Source organism: Phyllostomus hastatus, unplaced genomic scaffold (assembly GCF_019186645.2).
Source record: "Phyllostomus hastatus isolate PE091 unplaced genomic scaffold, TTU_PhHast_1.1 phas_scaffold_501, whole genome shotgun sequence".
Lineage (NCBI taxonomy): Eukaryota > Metazoa > Chordata > Mammalia > Chiroptera > Phyllostomidae > Phyllostomus > Phyllostomus hastatus.
Window position 1 is genome coordinate 63,309,826 of NW_025334033.1, and position 9,380 is coordinate 63,319,205.

General features: G+C 39.3%; 1 pseudogene; it reads left to right on the plus strand.

Annotated features, from left to right (window-relative positions):
• Nucleotides 1–6,671: 6,671 nt before the first annotated feature.
• LOC123807916 lies at nucleotides 6,672–8,257 on the plus strand (annotated as a pseudogene).
• Nucleotides 8,258–9,380: the final 1,123 nt, after the last annotated feature.

A 9,380-nucleotide genomic window follows, 5' to 3' on the forward strand; every position in this document is an offset into this window, starting at 1 on the left:
TTATGCATTTGCATTTATCCTTTTGTAGCATCACCTGCTTTAGACTAAAAACCCTGGAAAGAGCACGGACTAGGCTGCTGGGTTGTGCACTGCCCAGCCCCAGAACCACCAGCCACCCAGATGACCTCCAGGTTTGACAGAGAAGATAATGGTATCTGTATGGTAGGAAGGCACGGCACCAAAAGATCTGACCCCATTGTGGCTCAGCCGGTAAATTGGTGCTCTAGCATGAGACACGTAACCTCCTTGGGCCTTGGTTTTCTAATGCTAATGAGATGGCCATTTAGGACACGCCCAGCTTCTGAATTCCATAGGTGTGCAGCAATGGTGGTAAGAATACTAGAAATCATGCTATCCCCATAAAGGCAGGTAAGTGCCAACATGACCGCACATTAGCATTTTTATGATGTTACGAGCATTTTATTATCATAGGTGAAAATCATTAAAAACCAGCAGAAATATGTGGCAACAACCATCCATTTTTGTTCTAAACTATTTTTATAAGTTATGTAAATAGTTAATTTGGTGTGTCATACCTGGGGGGAAAATTACGTTTTCCACCCTTGACAATGTTACCATGAACAAATCAGAAAAATGAAGATAATTTTTTAAAAGATTTTATTTATTTATTTTTAAAGAGAGAAGGGAGGGAGAAAGAAAGAGAGAGAAACATCAATGTGCGGTTGCTGGGGGCCGTGGCCTGCAACCCAGGCATGTGCCCTGACTGGGAATCGAACCTGCGACACTTTGGTTCACAGCCCGCGCTCAACCCACTGAGCTACGTCAGCCAGGACAAATGAAGATAATTTTAGGTAAAAGCTGGAACAACAACAAATTTTTACCAGCTTAAAACTCACTACCATTCACAGTTCATTTCTTTAAATATAGAACCATCCTCATGAAATGCTGACTAGCAACTCTTCATGTGTAATCAATAAGCAAAACAAGTGGCAAATACCTTTACAAAGAACAAATTGAATTGAAAGGAAATTCCGTAAGTCTGTCATTCAGTTAGCATGCTTGGAAATCATTTAAGAAGATACTTCTAGGGAGTGGAAATCACAATCGGAATTACAATGATTAGTTCTCTCTTTTCATTGTGCAGATTGTTATCCAAAAAAAATATTTTTAAAGAGAGAGAAAGGTAGTTTGTTCTTTTTCTCAAATAGCTTTTTATATGGATTCCATATGTATTTGTCATTCCTTTTCATCAAAAAATCTGATAAATACAAGCCATCCTAAAAGTACAGTGCTGTAGTAGCAATAAACATTCCTGCTGGAAACCCAACTGGTACCTCGTTGATGCAGATTTCTAATAAAAGGAGCAAAAGTCCGTGGTATTGATTAATTTGTATTAACTAACCAAGAGCTTTACTCATGTTGTACTGTCATAATACATACATAACCCTAGTCTTAGAAATAGTCATTTGTGCGAGTGACCCAGTGAATAATAATATAGATGAGCAGGATAAATAGAAGTCGTTATTTTACTAAGTGTATATTAAAAAGAACAGGTGGGTAGCTTAAATATTTGGGTAATTACTTATTTAAAGGCTGCTCCTTCACTCCAAACCACGGAATGCCCTGCTGTTAGAATTATGTATTTTAAAAATATGTGTCTCTACCTACAGTGATATGCAGCACATCCTAGAAACTCTTCAACAATAGCACCCATTTATGACAAAAACACTCAGCAAAGTGGGAGTAGAGGGAGCATACCTCAACATAATAATGGCCATAAATGAGGAACCTATAGCCAACATCATACTCAATGGACAAAAACTAAAAGTTTTCCCACTAAGATCAGGAACAAGACAAGGATGACTGCTTCCACCACTTCTATTTGATAGAGTATTGGAAGTCCTAGCCACAGCAATCAGATAAGAAGAAATAAAAGGCATCAATTGGAAATGAGGAAGTGAAACTGTCACTGTGTGCAGATGATATGATAGTGTACATAGAAAATCCTATAGACTCCACCCAAAAACTACTCGACCTAATAAGTGAATTTGGCAAAACAGCAGGATTCAAAGTTAATACTCAGAAATCGAAGGCATTTTTATACACCAACAATGAAATATCAGAGTCAGAAATCAGGGGAAAAAATCTCATTTGCTATAGCAACAAGAAAAATAAAGTACCTGGTAATAAACCTTACCAAGGAGGTAAAGACCTATAATCAAAAAACTACACAACACTAAAGAAAGAAATTAAGGAAGACACAAATAAATGGAAGCATATATTGTGCTCATGGATTGAATGAATTAACATCATCAAAGTATCCATATTACCCAAAGCAATTTATAGATTCAACCCAATCCCTATTAAAATGCCAATGGTCAATTAATATTCAACAAAGGGGGCAGAAGCATAAAATGGAGTGAAAATAACCTCTTCAACAAATGATGTTGGGAGATCTGGACAGGTACATGCAAAAAAAATGAAACTAGACCACCAACTTATACCATATGCAAAAATAAATTCAAGGTGGATAAAAGACTTAAATATAAGTCACAACACCATAAAAGTCCTAGAGGAGAACATAGGCAGGAAAATCTCAGATATCCTACGCAGCAATATTTTCAATGATATGTCCCCTAGAACAAGGGACATAGAGGAAAGGGACATAAACAAATGGAACCTCATCAAAATAAAAAGCTTCTGCATGGCTAAAGAAAACAGCAGTAAAATGAAAAGGGAACCAACCATATGGGAAAATATATTTACAAATGATACCTCGGACAAGGGTTTGATCTCCAAAATATATAAAGAACTCACATAACTCTACTCCAGGAAGACATACAACCCAATTAAAAAATAGGTGAAGGACCTGAGCAGACACTTCTCCAGGGAGGACATACAAAGGGCCCAGAGACATGTGAAAGGATGCTCAGCATTGCTAGCCATCAGAGAGATACAAATTAAAACCACAGTGAGATACCACTTCACCCTGGTCAGAATGGCCATCATAACCAAATTAACAAACAACAAGTGCTGGCGAGGTTGTGGAGAAAAGGGAACCCTAGTGCACTGTTGGGGATGCAGACTGGTGCAGCCACTGTGGAAAACAGTATGGAATTTCTTCAGAAAACTAAAAATGGAACTGCCTTTTGACCCAGTGATCCCACTGCTGGGATTATACCCTAAGAATCCTGAAACACTAATTCAAAAGAACCTATGCACTGCAATATTCATAGCAGCACAATTTACAATAGCCAAGTGCTTGAAACAACCTAAGTGCCCACCAGTAAAATCCTAGGAAGACATCACCTACGTTGTTAGACTTCTCACATGGCTCCCATCCCAGACAATTGCAGTCATCCCCTTTTTTGTAACACTCCTGTGTCCTTTCATTACTTATACTATCACCGGTACACTGTTGGTCTATTTATATGCCTAATTCTTCTACTAGCTGTGAAGCTCCTGGAAGGCAGGACTTTCTCTTATTCTTCCGTATAGGCAAAATCAAGTACACTGCCTGGAATTTGGTTAGTGTTTAGTAGATATTTGTTGAATTGAATGCTAAACTGTCTAATTAAGAACTTGACATAGGCCTAGCCAGTGTGGCTCAGTTGGTTGGATCATCTTCCTATACAGCAAAAGGTTGGGGGTTCTACTCCCAGTCAGGGCATATAACCTAGGTTGCAGGTTCAATCCCCAGTCCAGATGGAGGCAACCAATCAATCTTTCTCTCTCTCTTTCTTCCTCTGTCTCTAAAATCAACAAAAATGTTTTTAATTTTTTAAAAAAGAAGTTGGCCTACTAACTGATCACAGACTAGCTACAACAAAACAGCAGTAGTGTTAAACAAAAGTCACGCACTGAATGAGCACAGAAGTTGTGATAAAAACGACCATTGCGGGGATCAGAGAAGAGTTTTGTAGAAGAGGCAGCATTGGGTGCGACTTGAAGAGTTTGACGTTAAGGGAAATGGGGACAGAGCATCTGAGACTGCCGGATTATGAGAAAAAAATAGCAAGCAGATAGGAGTATGTGTGTCAATTTAGGAAACTAAGCAGATTAGCACAGCTAGAGAGTACAAACTGGGAAAAGTAGTAAATTTGTCAGAAAAAAAACCCCAGTATGTGGCACAGTTGTGAAGTCCTGAAATGTCATTCTAAAGTGTTTGGATATTATCCTGTAGATGAATGAAAGATGGTCAGGTGACCCCTAAAACCTGAATTGTATTCATCTTAATATCTTTGGTGTCTAGATGACAAGGGCTTTTTCTTTTCAGAGAGTGCCTTATGGCAGATAATTTTTTTCAGATTAGTGACAAAGAGGAAATAATATAAGTATATTCTGCATGTGAAAATGCATTGAGGCATTCATTATTGTCAATTTCTTTTTCCACCTGTTAATAACTAAAGAAGGTAGGACAAGTGGTCAGGGATGGCAATGTCAACATGAAAGTATCCAATTTATTTATTTAGCTACATTTAAACCAGAAATAAAATGTTTGGTGGTGACTTCGTTTTTGTCATTCCAAATATTCTAATTCTGTATTTGAGAATTACATGTTTATACTCAAATGATGCAGAAATTCTGTTACTTACCCCCCAGCACAGTGGTTAGGTGGTACTTGACAGAAGTCAGGACAATCCAAACATTGCCTGGATTTCTCAGACTATTACTGGGTGAGAAATATTCTTACCTCTTGAGCAACACAGTTAGGAGGGTGCAGTATAGGGCTGCCTATAATGTGGGGATGTTGTGTGAGGGGCCCTATGCCCGTGAATGCGTAACGCAGAAGTGCAGGGGAACTAACACTCCATGGGGTCAATTTTGACGCAGAGGCATGGCAGCCAGTGGACAAATGCTTCCCTTTTATCCCTCATACTAATGGTCCTGTGGGATCCGCCCATGGCAGTGGCCATGTTTGCTAACACCTCCCTGTATTGGCTTCTCCTCCTTCCCTACCTAGTACCCCTCCTCCTTCCTTTTCTCCATGGAATCACACTCCCCAACAAACACTCTTTCTCAAGTCTCTTTGCAAATGATCTCAAGTCTCAGGTTTTGCTTTCTTTGATACCTTAGCTAAGATGCCTCAACTTCAATGATGCTTCCATTCTCTCCTTTCCCACACTCATCCTGCAAGCCCAGCTCTAATCAGCCCTGCAGAGAGTCTGGGGGAGGGACGCTGGCCTTTAATTCCCTCTCAGGGAAGACCATTCCCATTCAGAAACGGACATGAAGAAGGGCCTATGCTCATGCTTAATCATTGTCTCTCCGTTTTTTCTGTGATCCAACTTCAGTTCAAAATAATTTCATAAATAAAAGTCAAGTTTATGCAAAAATTTCAAGGCCATCTTTGTAAAACACACACACACACACACACACACACACACACACACACACGTCCAATACTACAAAATATCTATCCAGTCCCTGTAAGGTTGGTTTAATAGATCTGATGTATATTTCCCAAATCAAATCTTGGAACCTGAGTCGGACATTTGAGGTCCAGGTTGTGCTTGCTCAAAAATTCATTTCATACAGTCATTGCATCTACTTAAGCAAAGAGTTCTATAAAACATAAGGAGCATATCAGAAGAAAGTTTTTTTAATATAGAATTATTTAAATCCTATTTATTCCTCTTACATAATGTAATACCTCTTATACCTCTTTACCTCTTAAAAATGTAATACATTCTACATTCTAGGAAATGGCTCTTGTCAATGGGATGAAAAGATGTTTTGGTCAGTAAGAACAGTTGGGCATGTGTCTAACCACCTGTGTTACATCAGCCAGATTTTGATTATGGGTATAATCATCTCATTCCTTTTTGAGCTCTGAAGGAATCTGAAACCATGGAGAGCAAAATAATGGTACTAGCCATTAAAAAATGGAATTTCGTATAACACACTTAATATTATTTGATTTGAAACCTGGGATGCTGGAATTCACACACTGATGAACTGTGTCAGAAAAAATTCATGATCTTGGGGGATAAGAATGGTGTTTGGCAAGAAAAGACTTTTGGTTCGTAGCTGCTCTAGGACTTAGGTTGGCTTGAAGTTCAATGTGCTGGTTATTCTCCATCTGGCTGCCCCTCCCTGGCCAAATACAGTTCTTGCCCTCCCTGCCCTGCTCTGGGACTGAGGACTGGTCCCCAGGCAGTGAGTGGGTCACGCAGGCTCTCTTGTCCTGTGGCTTCTGTTTCTGGTTGGGCTCAGTCAGCGGGAGGAAGGGCATGAGCTTGTTGAGGGGGAGGAAATGGAAGGGAAAAATTATTGTGGTATTTTCCCCTTGTTTTCTTTTTGACTCAGGGCCTCGGATCGGTCAGGGTCTGCATTCTCGGATAAACGGTTTTCTGTGGCTGGAGCGAGGTGCATGGAGTGGAGTGAGATGGTGCTGGAATTCCGTGCGGACCGAATCCTGAAGGCCTTTCCTTGCTTCAGATTCCAGGGTAGAGAGAGATTCGTGAAAGGATTGTAAGTTAGGGAATGTAATCACTGGATTTGTTTTTAAAAGAGAACTCTGGAAGCACTGTGAGGAAGGATTGCAGAGAGGTGAAAACAAAATGGGTGGGTCCAGTTCTAAAGGGTCCCAGACTATGCAAGACATGGCAAATTCTTGAATTAAAGTCGTTCCGGTGAGTATAGAGGAGGAGGAATGGATTCTAAGTACCCCTACGCTCCCACCCTCCCAGCCAGAAGGGGACCAGGGGATGCCTTCTGGGCTGCTGGAATGTGGATCCCCACCCAGCAGTAATGAGGGGCATCCCAGCTTGGATGCCAAAGGAGGAGGCTGGGTATGAACCCCCACTTTTCCTTCCACCTGGCAGTAAGGAGGCAGAGCTCCCTTCCCCTGCTGGAAAGGTATCCGAAAAAGTCAGACAAAAAGGTTTAATTAAGATCTAGAGTCTCTTTCTCTTGACAAGAGGGTTGAGCACAACTTCACTACTCATATTGCACACTTTTTGGATCTGCATCTAGTTTTTCCATGGCTTGAGTTTCACTCCATAAAGGAGCTATAAAATGGAAAAGAATTATTACAAGGAAAAATTGGACCTTCTTAGTGATACCAACATGGTAGTCTTGGCTGTGGATATAGACAAAAATCTTTATTTGGATGATATTCCTCAAGCTTTGAGAAAAAAACAAAAACAAAAACAAATCCAGTTGTTTCAAAACTAAAACAGCTCCAGGCAGAAAAATAAACAATTGTGAAGTTGTTTGAAGATCCAGAAACTACAAGACAAATTCAGTCAATCAGAGGTGGTCAGATGTGTTTTACTACCTGGCAGGCAAGCATACTTTTAGGCTAGAATATTTATTTGTTTGTTTGTTTATGCATGTATGCATTTATTCATGCTAGAATATTTAGATACACTCTACAGGTATGCGACGTTCCAACACGAATATGGGAATTACTCTGGAGTGGCAGATCACTTTTATTTCTTTAGAGTGTTGGTTCCAGCAACAGATAGAAATGAGTTGAGTTCACTCTGGGGAAAACTGGCCTCTGAAACTTCATGCAGAATTGGGAAGCAGCCACGCAAGACCTTGCACAGTTAAAAGAGACTGCAGATAATAACTCCGGGAGTTCTCCACTCCAGTCTCCTAAGCAGTGAACATGGCTCATTCGCTGGTTTTCTTCAACCACCCCAAAGGTGGTGATAACATTATTAATCTTTTTCTTTACCAGTCACAGTATCTTAATTTGGATGATGCGTCCACATATTCGTTGCTATTTAACTGAAGCAGTCATAACAAACAAGGATGTTCAAAAACACCGGCAGGTGCTAAAAGATCTAGTCAAAGTTACTCAGCAGGAGTCTTACATATAAGGAATCACTTAGAGAATTTGTCAAATGTTTATATGGTTAACTCTGACTTTGATGAGGCTCAGAATAAGCTGAGGGAATGTGAACCCGTGCTTGTGAATGACTTCTTCTTGGTGGCTTGTCTGGAAGGTTTCACTAACAACGCCTGTCTCTTCATAGTTGAGACTTTTTGTCACATCCACCAGTGTATCAGCATTCACATGTTGGCAGATGAACTCAATGTGACTCTAGAAGAAGCCGAAAGGTGGACTGAAATTTGGTTAGAAATGCAAGACTGGATGCCAAGATTGGTTCTCAGTTAGGTCACGTGGTTGTGAGCACCAGCGCAGTCTCATCCTATCAACAAGTGCTTGAAAAGACCGAAAGCCTTTCATCTAGAAGCCAGATGTTAGCTGTGAATATTGAGAAGAAACTTAAATAGTAGGTAAGAGGCTCCTAACTGGGCAACTCAGGACTCTGGCTTCTAATGAAAAACCATAAAGAAAACACAAAAAAAAAACTATAAAGGGAAGACAGAATAATAAAACATTATATAAAGGATGACATAGATTTTAAAAACAACATATTGAGTATAAATCTTGGGGAACTGGAATAAAATTGGCTGTGTCCAAAAAAAAAATATATCTAGTCTCATAACATATTACTCAAAATGCCCCACATTCAATTGAAAAATCCTTGTCATTTCAAGAACAAGGTGGAGTTCAAATGTAAAGAAAAATACAGTAAGTAGATGCCAACATTGAGATGACAAAGATGTTAGAATTATCTGACAAACCTTGAAAACAATCATCATAAAAATGCTTCAACTGACAATTACAAATACACTTGAAACCATTGAAAAATAGAACATTTCTGCAAAGAAATAGAAGTTATAAAGAAGAACAAATAGAAATGTTTAGAAATGAAAAAAATACAGTAACTGAAATTAAAAAAAACTTAATGGAGGAACTTGATAACAAAATGTAGGAGACAGAGGAAAGGATCAGTGAACTTGAAGATAAAACAATAGGAATTACCCAATCTGAACAGCAGAGAAAAATAGGCTGAAAAAATATTTCAGGGTCTTGTGGTCTACAACAAAAGATCTGACACCTCATGTTATCGGAGACCCAAAAGGAGGGCAGAAAGAAGGCAGGACTGAAAAAGTCCTCAAAGAAATGATCGTCAAAAACTCCCCCAATGTGGCAAGATACATAAACCTTGAGATTTAAGGAGCTGAGTGTACTCCTAACAGAATAAGTACAGAGAAATCCACACCATTTACATTATAATCAATCTTCTGAAAACTAAACTCAAGGAAAAATCTTGAAAGCAGGGAGAGAAATACCATCTTAAGTGTAGGGGGAAACCAATTGGCACAGCAGCATAAAGCACAGAGGCCAGAAGGAAGCAGCAAAATAAATCACCCACAAAACATATACCAAGATGGACCATATCCTGAGCCATGAAACAAATCTCAACTAATTTAAAAGAATTGAAATCACATAATGTGTTTTCTAATCACAATGAAATCAAATGAAAATCAGTAACAGAAAGCTCTAACAGGGAAGTTGCCAACACTTGGAAACCAGACAACACATGTATAAGTAA